This window comes from Prionailurus viverrinus, chromosome C2, assembly GCF_022837055.1.
Source record: "Prionailurus viverrinus isolate Anna chromosome C2, UM_Priviv_1.0, whole genome shotgun sequence".
NCBI classification, from domain to species: Eukaryota; Metazoa; Chordata; class Mammalia; order Carnivora; family Felidae; genus Prionailurus; species Prionailurus viverrinus.
Genome location: NC_062569.1, coordinates 82153979 through 82174211, shown reverse-complemented (window position 1 = coordinate 82174211; position 20233 = coordinate 82153979). Strand labels below are relative to the sequence as shown.

The window sequence follows — 20233 nt, the reverse complement described above, 5'->3', positions numbered from 1 at the left end:
GAAAGACAATAATTATTTTATGATATTCTCCAGGAAGGCCAGGAATGTCACATTTAATGCACTTCTCTGTAAACCTTATTCTCTCTCCATACAAGACCAAAGTTGGATGAGGGGGAAAGAAAAAAATAAATGACTCCAAAATCTGTGAAGCTCCTGATATGTATTCCATTACAAATGTCCTGAATTTTCAGCTGCTTGTCGACATGGACGTCAGTGACTTTTCACAAAAAGAGAGACCAAAGACTAAACTCATTTGCATTGAATCCTAGATTTTGCATTGACCACTGAGAACTACCACTAAGGAAAATAATCCCGACACTCAAGGAAGTTCATTATTGTTCTTTAGTATGCACTTCATGAGACATGATCTCAGTTTACTTAAGCTCTTTCTTCTGAACCTTCATTCCAATGGGACAGTTAATTTACTCTACAAACCTGAGTAAACTGTTTAAAAACACCTGCAGTCTCAAGTGTCATATCTAAAGCTAAAGTAATTTTAAGTAGCAAACCAGAAGTTCTTTCAAATCCATGCATCACTAGAGTATAACACATTTGGGCTTAATGATTTGGAGACGTTTTTGCTATACATTTATATGAGTATCTGAATAACAAGTGCTTAATTATCACCACTTCTGGTCAATGGCTGATAAAATAATTGTAGAAGAGTACAAATGAGCAATACTTACACATTTCATATCTATATCATGATGGGCAAGTGATTTAACCTCTCAGGGTTTTAATGGAATTATTTAAAAAATGAAGACAATTTACGTGGTTGAAACTTTAATGAAAGAGTACCAAACTAAACTCCTTCCTTATATATATGTCATATAGATTTAATTTTTTTTAATGTTTATGTAGTTTTGAGAGAGAGAGACAGACAGACAGACAGATAGGGTACAAATGGGGGAGGGGCAGAACAGAATCTGAAGCAGGATCCAGGCTCTGAGCTGTCAGCACAGAGCCCAATGCGGAGCTCAAACTCACGAACTGCAAGGTCATGACCTGAGCTGAAGTCAGATGCTTACCTCACTGAGCCACCCGGGCACCCCTATATAAATTTAGATACTGCTATTGGATTTATATACTTCTATTCCAGTAATTTAGAAGAGAAACTAGAGAAAAGAAAAACATAAAAATAAATTGCCTATGTACACAATATACAGTATATAAATTATTTGGGGTGGGAGCTGGAGTTTATGTCAAAAAGTTAAAAATGTTGATCAGAAATTATTTTGCTCACTCCCTGTCTTTTGAGAGGATTCATGACAGACATTAACTTGTTCCAGGCCAAATAGTTGTTATCAGAGACCAGAGAATCAAATTCAGAATCCAGTAGTCTTCCCACTTGTGAATCAAATCAAGTCTTTTAACTTCAAATTGACCTTCCATTTAACCAGATAAGATGGGGTTTTTGGTGTGCAACATCGCTGGCAGGGGCTGCTCTGTGTCCTCCATCATTCGCAGGACTCCTGGACCTGCTGCTTAAATACCAACTCCTAATTTTATCTTTGATACCTGTGAAAATAATTCTGCCTAAAACTCATTTAGGAAGTATCCTTACTCATACATCACTTTTATCCTTATTATATTAAATACCCCTCAAATTGCATTATAAGGAAAGCAAGGAAGATTATCTTTCCTGTTTCACTGAGGTTAAGCAATCTTCCCTGTGTTTCATGCCTCTAATTCCATGTGTTTTCCAAAACCTCAAGCTGCTGCAGGGACACCAAGATGAATGAACCTGCTACCAACAAACTGGCACATAGCCTATCTACCTCTATCAACTGGCACAGATTACAGAAAAGTTGGCAGCCTGAAATATACAGCCCCTTCTCTGAATAATATAAACTGTATTACATAATAAATTATGCACTCACTTAAAATCTCATTAAAGTGTTTTGAAATAATTTTACTATTTCCAAAGAACATCAGTTATAGCAGAGGAGGGGAAAGGAGAGAGATGATAAGAATAATAGAGTCTGGCTCTTGGGTTCTGTGTCAGACAATTCATCACAGAAGAATCAGATCTATCCCTTCTGCCTTTGGGGCCTCCTTATCCATCAACTGAAGCTAATCAGACTTGACCAATAACTTCATTCACAAAGCACATTCGTGAAGAATGGCATGCCTCAACAAAGAGTCAGAGGGGACACATGCTGCTTTATACCTAAGTAGGTATCTTATCTGTGTAAACCATATTCTAGATAATTCATAGCTCAGAAAACTCTAATTTTGTTTTTGAAATACATTCAGATTCATAATGCACTTTATTTTTTTAATCCTAAAGTATATTTCTAACAAATCAGTTAAAAATTGAAAATATAGGTCATTCTGTAAAAGAATTCCACTTTTCTATTGATTTATACTATTCTGGAAATGTTGTATCTGCATTTATTATAGAACTAAAATGGTCAGGAGGCTTCTCTTTCACATATTTTAATTTTCATGACTCATTTTCTTGTTAGAGATAGGTTTATCTCTACAAAAACATTGTAATAAAGTGAAAAGGAAATTTGGTTAAAGAAAATACTATGATTACACATGAGCTGCCAGATCTCCTTATTTACCTATTTATGTTTTTATTTTGAGAGAGAGACAGAGACAGAGAAGAGAAGAGAAGAGAAGAGAAGAGAAGAGAATGCCAAGCAGGATCCTCACTGTCTGCATGGAGCCTGATATGGGGATTGAGCTCACAAACTGTGAGATCATGACCTGAACCTAAATCAAGAGTCAATGCTTAACTGACAGCCACCCAGGTGTCCCTCTTGATTTTTTTAAAATTAAGTTTAAGTAGTTTTTTTTTGCAAGATGGCGGCTTAGGAGGACGCTGGGCTCACCGCACGTCCTGCTGATCACTTAGATTCCACCTACACCTGCCTAAATAACCCAGAAAACCGCCAGAGGATTAGCAGAATGGAGTCGCCGGAGCCAAACACAGACGAGAGGCCCACGGAAGAGGGTAGGAAGGGCGGCGAGGCGGTGCGCGCTCCACGGACTGGCGGGAGGGAGCCGGGGCGGAGGGGCGGCTCGGCCAAGCAGAGCCCCCGAGTCTGGCTGGCAAAAGCGGAGGGGCCTGAGGGACTGTGTTCCGACAGCAAGCGCGACTTAGCGTCTGGGAGGTCATAAGTTAACAGCTCTGCTCGGAAAGCGGGAAGGCTGGAGGACAAAGGGAGGGAGAGCTGCTGAGCCCCCTGACAACAGAGCTCAGTTTGGTGGGGAACAAAGGCGCTCGCCAGCGCCATCTCCCCCGCCCATCCCCCAGCCAAAATCCCAAAGAGAACCAGTTCCTGCCAGGGAACTTGCTCCCTCCGAGCAAACACCCAACTCTGTGCTTCTGCGGAGCCAAACCTCCGGCAGCGGATCTGACTCCCTCCCACTGCCACAGGGCCCCTCCTGAAGTGGATCACCTAAGGAGAAGCGAGCTAAGCCTGCCCCTCCTGCCCCCGTGCACCTTGCCTACCCACCCCAGCTAATATGCCAGATCCCCAGCATCACAAGCCTGGCAGGGTGCAAGTAGCCCAGAGGAGCCACCCCACCCCACAGTGAATCCCGCCCCTAGGAGAGGGGAAGAGAAGGCACACACCAGTCTGACTGTGGCCCCAGCGGTGGGCTGGGGGCAGACATCAGGTCGGACTGCGGCCCCGCCCACCAACTCCAGTTATACACCACAGCACAGGGGAAGTGCCCTGCAGGTCCTCACCATGCCAGGGACTATCCAAAATGACCAAGTGGAAGAATTCCCCTCAGAAGAATCTCCAGGAAATAACAACAGCTAATGAGCTGATCAAAAAGGATTTAAATAATATAACAAAGTGAATTCAGAATAATAGTCATAAAATTAATCGCTGGGCTTGAAAACAGTATACAGGACAGCAGAGAATCTCTTGCTACAGAGATCAAGGGACTAAGGAACAGTCACGAGGAGCTGAAAAATGCTTTAAACGAAATGCATAACAAAATGGAAACCACCACAGCTCGGCTTGAAGAGGCAGAGGAGAGAATAGGTGAACTAGAAGATAAAGTTATGGAAAAAGAGGAAGCTGAGAAAAAGAGAGATAAAAAAAATCCAGGAGTATGAGGGGAAAATTAGAGAACTAAGTGATATGCTAAAAAGAAATAATATACACATAATTGGTATCCCAGAGGAGGAAGAGAGAGGGAAAGGTGCTGAAGGGGTACTTGAAGAAATAATAGCTGAGAACTTCCCTGAACTGGGGAAGGAAAAAGGCATTGAAATCCAAGAGGCACAGAGAACTCCCTTCAGACGTAACTTGAATCGATCTTCTGCACGACATATCATAGTGAAACTGGCAAAATACAAGGATAAAGAGAAAATTCTGAAAGCAGCAAGGGGTAAACGTGCCCTCACATATAAAGGGAGACCTATAAGACTCGTGACTGATCTCTCTTTTGAAACTTGGCAGGCCAGAAAGAATTGGCACGAGATTTTCAGGGTGCTAGACAGAAAAAATATGCAGCCGAGAATCCTTTATCCAGCAAGTCTGTCATTTAGAATAGAAGGAGAGATAAAGGTCTTCCCAAACAAACAAAAACTGAAGGAATTTGTCACCACTAAACCAGCCCTACAAGAGATCCTAAGGGGGACCCTGTGAGACAAAGTCCCAGAGACGTCACTACAAGCATAAAACATACAGACATCACAATGACTCTAAACCCGTATCTTTCTATAATAACACTGAATGTAAATGGATTAAATGCGCCAACCAAAAGACATAGGGTATCAGAATGGATAAAAAAACAAGACCCATCTATTTGCTGTCTACAAGAGACTCATTTTAGACCTGAGGACACCTTTAGATTGAGAGTGAGGGGATGGAGAACTATTTATCATGCGACTGGAAGCCAAAGGAAAGCTGGAGTAGCCATACTTATATCAGACAAACTAGACTTTAAATTAAAGGCTGTAACAAGAGATGAAGAAGGACATTATATAATAGTTACAGGGTCTATCCATCAGGAAGAGCTAACAATTATAAATGTCTATGCGCCAAATACCGGAGCCCCCAAATATATAAAACAATTACTCATAAACATAAGCAACCTTATTGATAAGAATGTGGTAATTGCAGGGGACTTTAATACACCACTTACAGAAATGGATAGATCATCTAGACACACGGTCAATAAAGAAACAAGGGCCCTGAATGAGACATTGGATCAGATGGACTTGACAGATATATTTAGAACTCTGCATCCCAAAGCAACAGAATATACTTTCTTCTCGAGTGCACATGGAACATTCTCCAAGATAGATCATATACTGGGTCACAAAACAGCCCTTCATAAGTTTACAAGAATTGAAATTATACCATGCTTACTTTCAGACCACAATGCTATGAAGCTTGAAATCAACCACAGAAAAAAGTCCGGAAAACCTCCAAAAGCATGGAGGTTAAAGAACACCCTACTAACGAATGAGTGGGTCAACCAGGCAATTAGAGAAGAAATTAAAAAATATATGGAAACAAACGAAAATGAAAATACAACAATCCAAACGCTTTGGGACGCAGCAAAGGCAGTCCTGAGAGGAAAATACATTGCAATCCAGGCCTATCTCAAGAAACAAGAAAAATCCCAAATACAAAATCTAACAGCACACCTAAAGGAACTAGAAGCAGAACAGCAAAGGCAGCCTAAACCCAGCAGAAGAAGAGAAATAATAAAGAGCAGAGCAGAAATAAACAATATAGAAACTAAAAAAACTGTAGAGCAGATCAACGAAACCAAGAGTTGGTTTTTTGAAAAAATAAACAAAATTGACAAACCTCTAGCCAGGCTTCTCAAAAAGAAAAGGGATATGACCCAAATAGATAAAATCAGGAATGAAAATGGAATGATTACAACCAATCCCTCAGAGATACAAACAATTATCAGGGAATACTATGAAAAATTATATGCCAACAAATTGGACAACCTGGAAGAAATGGACAAATTCCTGAACACCCACACTCTTCCAAAATTCAATCAGGAGGAAATAGAAAGCTTGAGCAGACCCATAACCAGCGAAGAAATTGAATCGGTTATCAAAAATCTCCCAACAAATAAGAGTCCAGGACCAGATGGCTTCCCAGGGGAGTCCTACCAGATGTTTAAAGCAGAGATAATACCTATCCTTCTCAAGCTATTCCAAGAAATAGAAAGGGAAGGAAAACTTCCAGACTCATTCTATGAAGCCAGTATTACTTTGATTCCTAAACCAGACAGAGACCCAGTAAAAAAAGAGAACTACAGGTCAATATCCCTGATGAATATGGAGGCAAAAATTCTCAATAAGATACTAGCAAATCGAATTCAACGGCATATAAAAAGAATTATTCACCATGATCAAGTGGGATTCATTCCTGGGATGCAGGGCTGGTTCAACATTCGCAAATCAATCAACGTGATACATCACATTAACAAAAAAAAAGAGAAGAACCATATGATCCTGTCAATCGATGCAGAAAAGGCCTTCGACAAAATCCAGCACCCTTTCTTAATAAAAACCCTTGAGAAAGTCGGGATAGAAGGAACATACTTAAAGATCATAAAAGCCATTTATGAAAAGCCCACAGCTAACATCATCCTCAACGGGGAAAAACTGAGAGCTTTTTCCCTGAGATCAGGAACACGATAAGGATGCCCACTCTCACCGCTGCTGTTTAACATAGTGCTGGAAGTTCTAGCATCAGCAATCAGACAACAAAAGGAAATCAAAGGCATCAAACTTGGCAAAGATGAAGTCAAGCTTTCGCTTTTTGCAGATGACATGATATTATACGTGGAAAATCCGATAGACTCCACCAAAAGTCTGCTAGAACTGATACAGGAATTCAGCAAAGTTGCAGGATACAAAATCAATGTACATAAATCAGTTGCATTCTTATACACTAACAATGAAGCAACAGAAAGACAAATAAAGAAACTGATCCCATTCACAATTGCACCAAGAAGCATAAAATACCTAGGGATAAATCTAACCAAAGATGTAAAGGATCTGTATGCTGAAAACTATAGAAAGCTTATGAAGGAAATTGAAGAAGATATAAAGAAATGGAAAGACATTCCCTACTCATGGATTGGAAAAATAAATATTGTCAAAATGTCAATACTACCCAAAGCTATCTACACATTCAATGCAATCCCAATCAAAATTGCACCAGCATTCTTCTCGAAACTAGAACAAGCAATCCTAAAATTCATATGGAACCACAAAAGGCCCCGAATAGCCAAAGGAATTTTGAAGAAGAAGACCAAAGCAGGAGGTATCACAATCCCAGACTTTAGCCTCTACTACAAAGCTGTCATCATCAAGACAGCATGGTATTGGCACCAAAACAGACACATAGACCAATGGAATAGAATAGAAACCCCAGAACTAGACCCACAAACGTATGGCCAACTCATCTTTGACAAAGCAGGAAAGAACATCCAATGGAAAAAAGACAGCCTCTTTAACAAATGGTGCTGGGAGAACTGGACAGCAACATGCAGAAGGTTGAAACTAGACCACTTTCTCACACCATTCACAAAAATAAACTCAAAATGGATAAAGGACTTAAATTTGAGACAGGAAACCATCAAAACCTTAGAGGAGAAAGCAGGAAAAGACCTCTCTGACCTCAGCCGTAGCAATCTCTTCCTCGACACATCCCCAAAGGCAAGGGAATTAAAAGCAAAAGTGAATTACTGGGACCTTATGAAGATAAAAAGCTTCTGCACAGCAAAGGAAACAACCAACAAAACTAAAAGGCAACCAACGGAATGGGAAAAGATATTCGCAAATGACATATCGGACAAAGGGCTAGTATCCAAAATCTATAAAGAGCTCACCAAACTCCACACCCGAAAAACAAATAACCCAGTGAAGAAATGGGCAGAAAACATGAATAGACACTTCTCTAAAGAAGACATCCGGATGGCCAACAGGCACATGAAAAGATGTTCAGCGTCGCTCCTTATCAGGGAAATACAAATCAAAACCACACTCAGGTATCACCTCACGCCAGTCAGAGTGGCCAAAATCAACAAATCAGGAGACTATAGATGCTGGAGAGGATGTGGAGAAACGGGAACCCTCTTGCACTGTTGGTGGGAATGCAAATTGGTGCAGCCGCTCTGGAAAGCAGTGTGGAGGTTCCTCAGAAAATTAAAAATAGACCTACCCTATGACCCAGCAATAGCACTGCTAGGAATTTATCCAAGGGATACAGGAGTACTGATGCATAGGGCCACTTGTACCCCAATGTTCATAGCAGCACTCTCAACAATAGCCAAATTGTGGAAAGAGCCTAAATGTCCATCAACTGATGAATGGATAAAGAAATTGTGGTTTATATACACAATGGAATATTACGTGGCAATGAGAAAAAATGAAATATGGCCTTTTGTAGCAACGTGGATGGAACTGGAGAGTGTGATGCTAAGTGAAATAAGCCATACAGAGAAAGACAGATACCATATGGTTTCACTCTTATGTGGATCCTGAGAAACTTAACAGGAACCCATGGGGGAGGGGAAGGAAAAAAAAAAAAAAGAGGTTAGAATGGGAGAGAGCCAAAGCATAAGAGACTGTTAAAAACTGAGAACAAACTGAGGGTTGATGGGGGGTGGGAGGGAGGAGAGGGTGGGTGATGGGTATTGAGGAGGGCACCTTTTGGGATGAGCACTGGGTGTTGTATGGAAACCAATTTGTCAATAAATTTCATTAAAAAAAATTAAAAAAATAAACTATTCCAAATCACAGGAAAAGGTGTAGATCTCCCCCACATTTCATAAAACAAGCATGCTGATAACACTTACTAAACACAGTGCTGAGAAAACACAACTGTGCCAGCTCTTATAAATAGAGCAGCAAAAAACCCAAATTAAAATATAATCAAACTGAGCCCAGCATTGTATCAAAATACACAAACCATAATGCACTAAGTAGGATAAATTCCAGGAATGCAAGAATGGTTCAAAATCCAGAGAACTGTTAGTGCGATTTTATATGTTGAAGGAGAAACATCACGTGATTTTACTACAGAGAGCAAGAGAGAGTCACTCATGTCAAGGAGTGACATAATCAGGAAAGCAGCCATGGGCACTGCAGCTAAGACCAGATATCACCCAAACCAGCACAGAGTGGCAGTGCTACAGACTGATAATTGGTAAGGCCATGCGAACCTGGAAGAGCCAGGAGCTGATAATCACTAGAACCAGAAGAGGCTTGCAAAGGCCCAACACTGAGTAAACTCCTTTAGAAAGGGAGGATCCTCTGCAGCAAACTATCAGATTTTCCATCACCGAGTCTTCCATGTCTTCTGTATTAGAAAGGCAATGGCCACTGAAAGGTCTGCCTGACCAATCTTTGAACATAACTGAGACCCCTCCACTGCTTGAATAAGCAGTGAGCCCTGAGAGCTGACTTGGACCAGATGGATTCTTATCTAAACCACTCGCTCAGGGACTGAGTTTGCATTTGGTTACCTCTCGCTTTATCTTGTTTGTTGTGTGCCTTAGTATTGTACTTTGTGTTGTGTGACACATATGAAGCTATGTTACATGTATAATGAAACGTCATCGAGTCTGGAATCTTGACACTGCTTTACAATTAGTTTAACCTTGCTTTATGATTGAATAAAGCTGACATTGTGGAAAGACACACACACACACAAATTAAGTTTAAGTAATCTCTGTACCCAACATGGGGCTCATAACTACAACCCCGAGATTAAGAGGGACACTCTACCCACTGAACCAACCAGGCAACCCTAAAAGGATTTTTTTTTTTCTTAATGTAAGCTCTATACCCAACATGGGGCTTAAATTCATGACCCTGAGATCAAGAGTTGAATGCTCTACCTACTGAGCCAGCCAGCTACCCCTCTTTGATTTTTAATGTGAGATTTATTATAGATCAGGTTTTTCTAAAGCAGTATGCTCCCGAACAGTTTATTGGCAGAAGTTGTAAAAAACAAAAAACAAAAAACAGAAACAAAAAACCATATTACCTCAAAGGTACTGGTTTTTTATGGATCTAAAACTTGTTGAGGTTCGGTCATCCTATTTTTATTTCTTTTTTTTTAAATTTTTTTAGTATTTTTGAGAGAGAGAGAGAGAGTGAGCAAGGGAGTGCAGGAGAGGGGCAGAGAGAGAGGGAGACACAAAATTGGAAGCAGGCTCCAGGCTTTGAGCTGTCAGTCAGTACAGAGCCCTATACAGGGCTTGAATTCACAAGCTGTGAGATCATAACCTAAGCTGAAGTCAGACACTCAACCAACTGAGCCACCCAGGCTCCTTGGCCCTATTTTTATTTCAGTATTCATTGATCTTTATTGTATTAATTTGGAAATATCATATTAGAGTTTTTCAATAGACTCCTGACACTTGGTGAGCACCCAACAAATTCTCAGGAGGATAAATGAATCAATAAATCAATACATGAATAAAATCTTTTCATTCTTTTTTCTTTAAAGAAGTCACTTCTTACTGAGGAAAATTATATTTGTTCTGTATTTCTTATGTGTGCTTTCCCAAATAAATAAATGCAAGTTATTTCATAGGTCCAGATATTTGGATTTATTTTCATGTATGACTCCAAGAATATTTTAGTTTTTCTCTTTTCTATTTCCCAAATTAGTAAAACTTAAAATATACTGCTTAAAGTCAATCAGATACATTTTAGAAGCATCAAAGGACATACAGAACAAAGGTGGAAAATACATGTAGAATTAGTTCATCTCCAGGATCCATGGCAACATGGAAATACATAGTTGAAAACAGTGCCATATTTAACAATATCCTCGGATATGAATCAAATGAAGTTTTAAGATGACACTTTTTAAAAAGAACTTGGTTTATTTCAAATCTCCCTTCAAAATCTCTGAAAACAGATGTTTCCCCTCAGCATTGCCTTTTTTTATACTTTAACTCCTTATGACCCAGTGCAGGAGATACATTATACCACCAATAAGTTCAAGTAGATTTCAAGATCAAGTAGGAAGATCAGAGACCAATACAAAGGGCAGAACGGGGAGTGACAGAGCGTCTCATGCCAGCCTATGATGCTGATTAAAGCATGTACTTGTCAAGAAACATTCTGGATTTTCTTGCATCTACAAAATGAGACAGGCGTACATTGTTCTCCCAAATCCATGTTCTCTCTACTCAGAGAAATTGTCCTGGCCAACCAAAGACCTAGGCTCAAAGTCAAAGCCAAGTTGTGGAACTTGGACAAATTATTTTTCAACACAGAGTTACATAGCTCTAAATGGTAAAATGCTGTGATTAGATTAAATCTTTTTCAGGTCTTAGGTTCTATGAGTCAATGAATTAGAAATTAAATATTTTGAAGATCTACTGAAAAATATACATAAATGAGCCATAGTTTAAAACTTAAAGAAATTGTTCTCTGGGCTCTCAATATCTCAGTCTTACAAATACTGTATAATCTATGCAAAAAGATTTGACATTTGTCTTCCATGATTATTTCATATATATCTCCATTCCCAAGTGGAAAGTTGTTTTTTTTTTTTTAACAAGAAGTAGAATCTAATACTTTCAATAACTGTTCCAACAAAACTGGGTTTATGCACTCTTAATCAGGCCGAGTAGCTGGTAAAAACTCTTTAAGGATAATAAATAGCTGAAATATTTTTTAAAATATATATATTTTTAACATTTATTTATTTTTGAGACAGAGAGAGACAGAGCATGAATGGGGGAGGGTCAGAGAGAGAGGGAGACACAGAATCCGAAACATGCTCCAGGCTCTAAGCTGTCAGCACAGAGCCTGACACGGGGCTCTAACCCACGGACCATGAGATCATGACCTGAGCTGAAGTCGGATGCTTAACCGACTGAGCCACCCAGGCGCCCCAATAGCTGAAATATTTTTATGCAGCAGAATTTTCTGAGTTCTCTAATGGGAAGAATGATTTCTCCAGGCTAGAGGCTTACTGAAGTACGCAAGGAAGCCATGCTTTTGTAGCTCAGGAGCTAGAAGTCTACACCAATATGCTTATGTACATGGCCAGACTTAAACAGTTAGGTAATGAGTTTGGGTCCTGATCTTTTATAGATGAAACTTGATTAAAAGGCTCCATCAGCAGTTGTTCTTTTGTTATAAATCTTATTTACTACTAGTTGAGTTTGCTTGCTAGCATTTTTAGAAATGGATGTGTTTTACTTTATAAATCCTACTCTTCATGCAGGACATTTGTAGTGTGCCTAAATTTCTCTTTTGAAAACCATTAAATTGTGGGAGTTTTAGAAATGATAATAGACATACATTTATTCACGTAAGCACCTTTGGATATCTTGTTTTAAATTAGAAGAATTGAATCAAAGTCTACCAGCTCTCCTCTGTAACACATATTTAATTTATTGACATTCAAGAACAATATGTAACATCCAATGTATTCAGTATAATGAATACTTTATGGTTCTCAAGAGGCTCAAGAGGCTCACCAGTATGGGAAATGAAGAAAAATTTACAAGAGTGAAATATATAGAATGTCATGAAAATCCAAGGGAGGGATGGATATATTCTGCTATTGTTTATAAGTCACTATACTATGGAGTCTTAAATAGAACAATGTCTTCCATATTTATTGTTGCATTTCATGTCTATGATAATTTTAGGATCAGCTAGCTGGTCCAAATCTGAATAGAGGGTTTATCATTTGAATGGCAAAATCTTATTTTGACCACTAACTTTTCTAACAAACTTTTCCTACAGAAAGATGGAAATCTTAGCCTTACACTTGGACATACTAAAAAAGAAATGCCAGTACAGAGACAAGGGCCCTGAGGTAGGTGTCCAGAAACTCAGATTCTGTTCCACATCTGACAATCGTAAATCTTAGGTAAGTTGGGGGCCAGTAGCAGTTTACATTATATAAGAGGAATCCTGCCAAGATTATCTTAGGATACTTTAAGCTCTACAACTATGAAATATCTTAGATAAGTCCTTCTCTTCATGTCAAAAGGACTGTATCCTAAGTACAATGAATGATATTTATATAATTGATATTTTTTTCTGCATGCCAAGCAAATACAACAGTATGGGCTCAGCATTGTATGAGTTTTACACAGAGACAATATCTTTTACAATGACTTTTACAGTGGGTAAGAAAATGTCACAAAAATTAAACCATGCTGACATCATTATCCAATGTGAACCGGGGTCAGGTTTCTCTAAGAGGAATTAGAAGGAGTTTCTTCCCACAGAAACCCACCTGAATCACCATCTTGTTTAGAAGAAAAGCATCTCCTGAGGAAAAAAAAAAGACTGAGCTCCAACAGTTTGAATACTCAGGCTGATCCCTCTCTGTAATCTCTCTACCACCACTGAATGCCGAGGATATTCACACATGACCCATGTGCTAGGGTAGCCCTGAAGAAGGATACATTCAAGGTGGAAAAACAGAATCAGAACTCTCTAAGAAAGAAAAAGTATTAGTGAGCACTAGACGGATCAAGGAGAAGTATGGGTTCTGTGTTCAGGAGAATGCTGATAGGGAAATAATTTCTGTCTCAGACTCCTTTGCAGTTTATGTGTTTCTTGAATAATTGTATTTAACTCCTGAATCATGTTTGTGTAGTAATTTGAAAGACCTACACCATGGAGAGTTCTAACATATTAGTTCCTAAACACTAGCCTGAGCTTTGCTGGAAGACATTCAGGCAGAGAAAAGCATAAAATGTTTACTGGTCACAAGAGCAACACTGGCTTCAGCAAACTGGTATTTGCACTGAGAAAGCAAGGAGAAATTAGTGTCAGGGGCACTGCATAACCTGAACTGCTGGAATAGTGTGGGGACAATTGAACAGTGTTTGAAACTTAGCTGTTGAACTCATGGTCAGAGGAGAAGAGTTCCTAATTCAGGAGCCCTTGCACCAACAATGAGAGATAACCAACACGGACATAAGCACCCTTGAATTTCATGGAATACCCACCAATGAGAAATCTGAGGAACACTGGATTTCCTGCTTGAAAAGTATATGGAGGCTCAGAGTCATAAAAAATGGACATTGATATAAGTGAGGTTGCATTAGTACTAGTGAAGCATATCCACTCAGATCATATTATAATAGTTCTTCTTTGACACTTCCCACATATCCTATCTTAGATAACTAAAAAGATTGTAGGTAGAGATGGCAGTGGACCAAGAAACAAACAAACAAAGATAGAAAATTGGTAGGCAGAAAGGAGACATATTTAGATTAAAGGCTTAAATGAGCAAAGGCATGGAACTGGAAACCAGAAAAGACATTTGAGAATGCCTGGAAGCCTCTTTGATTATCAAAACTCATGTAGGTGAGGGTGAGGTGGGAGAGTGTGCTACTGGTATTTAATGGATAAGGGCCAGAATGCTTCTAAACATCTTACAATGCATAGGACAATCCTCCACAATAAATAATCATCTGGCCCAAACTATCAATAGTACGAGAGTTGGAAAATCTTGCTCTAATGAATCCCCTTCCACTGGTATAATATAATATACTAATAGACCAGTGGGGGCAGTAGTGGAGAAGACTGTACTACACAGAGGGAATAACATGTCCAAAGATAGTATGGTGAGAGGAATTTGAGAAAGAAAAAATGCCATTGTTGCTAAGGTTGAGAGCAAGATGGTGGGATCCAAGATGATGTCTGAAGAGTAGGCAGCAGGGAGGAGTATGTAGACCATGTTAAAATTTATGACTTCTATTCTAATAATTCCTAGTAGTTTCTAAGTGTTCTTGGCACATAGTAGGTATTCAATAAATTATTCCATTCTTTATTAATCTATGCTTTCCAATTTAATTCCATTAGCGATGGAACTCCTTCTGAGCTTCTGGAATGCATGCAGCAGAATTGATAATCTGAGCAAAGTGAATTTCTGAGAATGCTATTTGGTGATGTTTTATCACAAGCCTTTAGGGAAACCTCTGCCTTTGGGGCACTTCACTGTGGCTCACCAGCAGACTCACTATAGCCACTGTATGCAAATGTTCAAAAGGAATAATTTTCCTATCCATTCATGTTCTTGACTTTAGAACATTAAACTGGAATGAATAATTTTATTCCTTACCATCCTACTCTCAATTTTATATCTGGCAAATTCAACGTGAATACTCTCTGAATATGTTTGAAAAATGAGCATAACATTCTACCACTGATTCACTTCTGGAAGAAATGCATTGATGTTTAATGTGTATTTCAGATTCTTCTCTATTCTAGTAACTGGACAGATATCTACCATGAGTGCTTGGAAATCTGTACCACATAAAATGGCTGAAAAAATTTAACAATGATAGTAGAGGACTGTCCACACAAAGAGAAAGTATGTGACTGGCATTTTATCACATTCTTTCCCTTCCATCTTGACCACTTTTCTTCAGTTCAGCTTTGGTATTTGCTGGGAGAATCCTGCAATTTACATTGAGTCGCCTGTTCTCTTCCATAGCTAATTCTGATAGAGCAATGCAATATTCTTTTTTCCAGAGTAGCAAAAAGTAGCATTGATGTTTTGCTCTTAACTTTCACAGCTTTTTTTTCTCAGCATTAAATGTATTTTGCATGCAAGAAAGACTAAACTGTTAGAGTTGGCTGCTCTTACTATTTTAAGAACAATGGAAAACTTGAATGTTCCTTGTCCTTCCAATTTCCCAGCTGCTTACCTACTGTCTTTCTATGTTGCTAGTTATGAAGTCATCATAATAGTAAACATCAACTTACCAAAAATTATCTTTCCTATATACCTTAATATGATCAATTAATATCTGTTACTTTTAACCTAGTGTGTGTCTTGGTAAGTCTAAAGATAGTGCATCTGGAGCTATCTAAATGAATTGGTGATGCTTATATTTGGCTGCATCACTCTAGGGTGAAGCCTAGAAGGTTTTATGCTCCTGATGGATTTCTTATGTCCAGAAAGTCAGAGGCACCAACAGACCAGAAGACTTCTAGGTTCCTTGCCAGTTCTAAGATGTTACGATCCTAAACTCCTAGCCTATGATAGGGTTCATGTTAACATGTAAAATTATTCTTTTACTGTGATATACCAGGTTATGAGTTTCCTTTCAAAGCGATTTCAAGATTTTCTGGGTATTACAGTGTTTTGAAAGAGGCACTTCACAGTACTTATGAAGTTTTAAAATACTAACTGGAAAATTTTTCTGAATTTCATAGTCACTGAATCTTGTTAATGCTATGCTTGTTCATTTTAGTGAATATTTTCAAGGTTCATGTTCTTTATATTCATGGAATTGCATATTAGGAATGAGGATGGAGATTAACCTAAAAAAATAGGCAAAAATAATTTTCACCACTTAGGGTGTTTTATGTTTCTGAGAATATTCTGATACCTTAATCTAGCCACTGTAAATCAGTCCCTGCCTGAATGTAGTTTGTCCCTTTACAATGGTTATTTTATCTCCACTAAAAAACCTGTACAATTACACATTTGAAAAAAGTTTTCTTTAAAAAAATTTTTTTAACGTTTATTTATTTTTGAGAGAGACAGAGCACAAGCAGAGGAGAGACAGAATCTGAAGCAGGCTCCAGGCTCCAAGCTGTCAGCACAGAGCCCAATGTGGGGCTCAAACTCATGAACTGTGAGATCATGACGCGAGCCAAAGTCAGATGCTTAACTGACTGAGCCACCCAGGTGTCCCCGAAAAATTTTTATTTTTATTTTTTAATGTTTATTTATTTTTGAGAGAGAGACAGAGCATGAGTGGAGGAGGAGCAGAGAGAGGGAGACACAGAATCAAAAGCAGGCTCCAGGCTCTGAGCTGTCAGCACAGAGCCCGATGCGGGGCTTGAACCCATGAACCGTGAGATCCTGACCTGAACTGAAGTCTGACACTTAACCGACTGAGCCACCCAGGCACCCCTAAAAATGTTCTTAAAGCAAAATTCCAGTTCTGTCTGGAAACCACCCCTAATCTCCTCTGGGATGTGATTTTTCACTTAACCCTTTGGCAAGCCATAGTCTGTACTTCTCTGGACATGATTCCCACACCACCTTACTTTACTGATACTAGTAATGCATGATTTGCATTCCTTCTACAGGATCAATTCTTTAAATGCTGAGATTATAGGGGTTTTGTTTTTGTTTTAATCTTTGGGTGCAGTTAAATTAAAGCAGGAGCCAGGTTTTCATCTGAGTATCTGACTTCTGTAACTGATTTCTTGTGAGGCTCTCAGAAGTTCATTTAATATATCAGTCAAGACTCTTCTTTGTAAGCAACAGAAATCAAATAGGACTAATTTAAGCTGAAAAAGGAAATGACAAAATGTTATTTCATCACCCCAGGATGATGGAAGACATGGTGACAAAGCCTAAGACGCCAAAACAAGCCTGAAACTAGTGTCCTAGAATAATTTTCATGAATATGCTCTGAGAGACCACAGATTCTAACATTATAACCATCAATACTGGACCCTGCATTTACTGCCACCAGAATACCTCCCTTGCAAGAGTGGATTCCTTATCTTTTTAAAATAATTTGTTTTGAAGTCTGGACTTGGATCAGAATACAAGGTTGGGTACCCATGCTTTGATTTCTTTAATAAGAGAAGCCAAGGAAATCAGTATTTAGGTGTTTTTTTTTTTTGTTGTTGTTGTTGTTGTTTGATTTGGCTTCTGTGGCAGAACATCTCTGTGTTATAAGAGGGAGGAAATGAGATAACAAAGGAGATATTCTGAATGGCAAAAAATAATAAATATCCACTTCAGACATCCTTTTTAATTGTCCAAAGTCAGCACACATCCTTTTCTAAAACAATAAAAACACTTCACCTACCTTAAGGCATCTAAGCCTCATACAACAAGCACTGTTCATATGCTCCATCACCTAAATGTCATTTTCAGTTAGGATTCTTTTGGCTATGAACAACAAAGAACCATACTCAACTGGCAAAAACCATAGGAATTTATAAACTTATAGAACACTCAGTCTGGAGATAAAGCTGTTTGTTAATTCAGTAACACAATGATTTGAGAAAGAGAGAAGAGGACAGATTTATAGCTCTTCTCAACTCTTATTGGAAAAAAATTATTTTGTAGAACATTCAGACTTTCTCTTATAAATCATTGACAAGGACTATGTTTTCTGTATATATCTAAATAAATTACTGGCAAAGGAAACGGGTTGCAAAGATTGGTATAGACCTATAATCACCCCCTTGGGGCAGTAAAGGGTTCATCTTTCCCATCATGTTGCTGTTTGGTAAGTGAAAAAGGAGAAAAAAAGTTCTGGAAGATAGCATTTACTCTTTGTAGGCTGTATCTGCACATTTGACTTTTTTTTTAATTTATTAATTTATAAAACAAAGACAGACTTAAATTATCTCTAAGGCTTCTTAAACGCTATTGTTTATTTTTTTAAGTGTTATTTGAGAGAGAGAGAGAGAGAGAGAGAAAAGCAAGCAGAGATAGGGGCAGAGAGAAAAGAGAATTTCAAGCAGGTACTATGTTGTCAGTGCAGAGCCTGACACAGGGCTTGACCTCATGGACCACGAGATCATGGCCTGAGCCAAAATCAAGAATTGGATGCTTAACAAACAGCCATCCAGGGACCCAAATGGTAATTTTAATAGACTAATTTAGGGAAAATACACAGATACTTATTTTAACATTATTGAAAACTATAACTCTAATTCGAGGCAGAATTAATTTAATAGAGATAGAAACTGCAATGGAATCATACTGAAGAGATATATTAATTTCTTATATGTAGTGATTAATAAATGTGGGCCAAAAGTGAACATTTATAGACAGAATATATTTCCATTAAAAATAAAATATGGGGATACCTGGGTGGCTCAGTCGGTTAAGTGTCTGACCCTTGATTTCAGCTCAAGTCATGACTCACAGTTGGGGAGTTCAAGTCCTGCATCAGGCTCTGCGTTGACAGTGCCAAGCCTGCTTGAGATTCTCTATCCCCCTCTGGCTGCCCCTGCCCACCCCCCCAAATAAATTAAAAAGAAAAAAAACTTTATTTTTTTAAGGTAGGGACCTCTTATAGGATACTAAAAATTACTGACCTGGGGTGCCTGGCTGGCTCACTCAGTTAAGCACCAACTTCGGCTAAGGCCATGATCTCGTGTTTGTGAGTTCAAGGTTTGTGAGGTTTGTGAGTTCAAGCCCCTTGTCGGGCTCTGTGGTAACAGTTTGGGCCTGCTTAGGATTCTGTGTCTCACTCTTTCTCTCTGCCCCTCCCCTGCTCACACACACACACACACACACACACTCTCTCTCTCTCTCTCTCTCTCTCTCTCAAACATTAAAAAAAATAATAAAAATAATAAAAATAAAAATTACAGACCTGAATGAGATTGAGAAGATGTTTTTACACCTTCCATATTTTGAACTTATAGAATAGCAGGAAAGAATGATTTTTTTTGGATCATATGTCTTTTCTTTAAAGTTTACATTTATACAGTCAATAAAAGCTAACCCATGTTACAAACTAGTTACAATTAATTTACCTTTAGAGAGCTATATCATTTTTCATTTGAGTATCAAATGTTTCTAAGAGTTTGGTTTAATTTCAAAGAAATAACTTCACTCCTAAAAAGTTTCCTAGAAGACTTCAGAATTCAAAAATTACTTTCCCATTGACTACATCATGTAAGTTCCATAAGCTAACTCCCTCTTTGCCATTGCCCTCCACCCCCAGTTATGGAAAGTGGACACTACAAATGAAGCCTAAAGTCAAATAACAAATAACTCACAAAGCTCAATGATTAGAGCCAAGCTCCACTGACTCTAAGTTCAATGCTCACTGTGCCTCTTAAGTTGTATTTTTCCAAAGGAAACTACGTTAAATTCCAAGGGCTTGTATTTAATTAAAAATTCAGAAACAGCTGCAATTGGATGGGATTTTGCCTTTCCTAATACAGTGTCCAAAAAATCAATTATCTGCATTTCACTTTAAAAATAAGATAACCTAGGGGCGCCTGGGTGGTGCAGTCGGTTAAGCGTCCGACTTCAGCCAGGTCACGATCTCGCGGTCTGTGAGTTCGAGCCCCGCGTCGGGCTCTGGGCTGATGGCTCAGAGCCTGGAGCCTGTTTCCGATTCTGTGTCTCCCTCTCTCTGCCCCTCCCCCGTTCATGCTCTGTCTCTCTCTGTCCCAAAAATAAATAAACGTTAAAAAAAAAAATTAAAAAAAAATAAAAATAAGATAACCTAATAGAATAATTTTCCTTGAAGGGAATGTTAAACCAGTTAAAATCATGTTTAATGAAAT

At 38.6% G+C, this 20233-nt stretch overlaps 1 protein-coding gene across 3 annotated transcripts in view; it reads right to left on the bottom strand.

The window, feature by feature from the left end:
* Positions 1 to 20233, bottom strand: part of OSTN (osteocrin) — a 214188-nt gene that overhangs the window by 170695 nt on the left and 23260 nt on the right. The window lies entirely within an intron of this gene.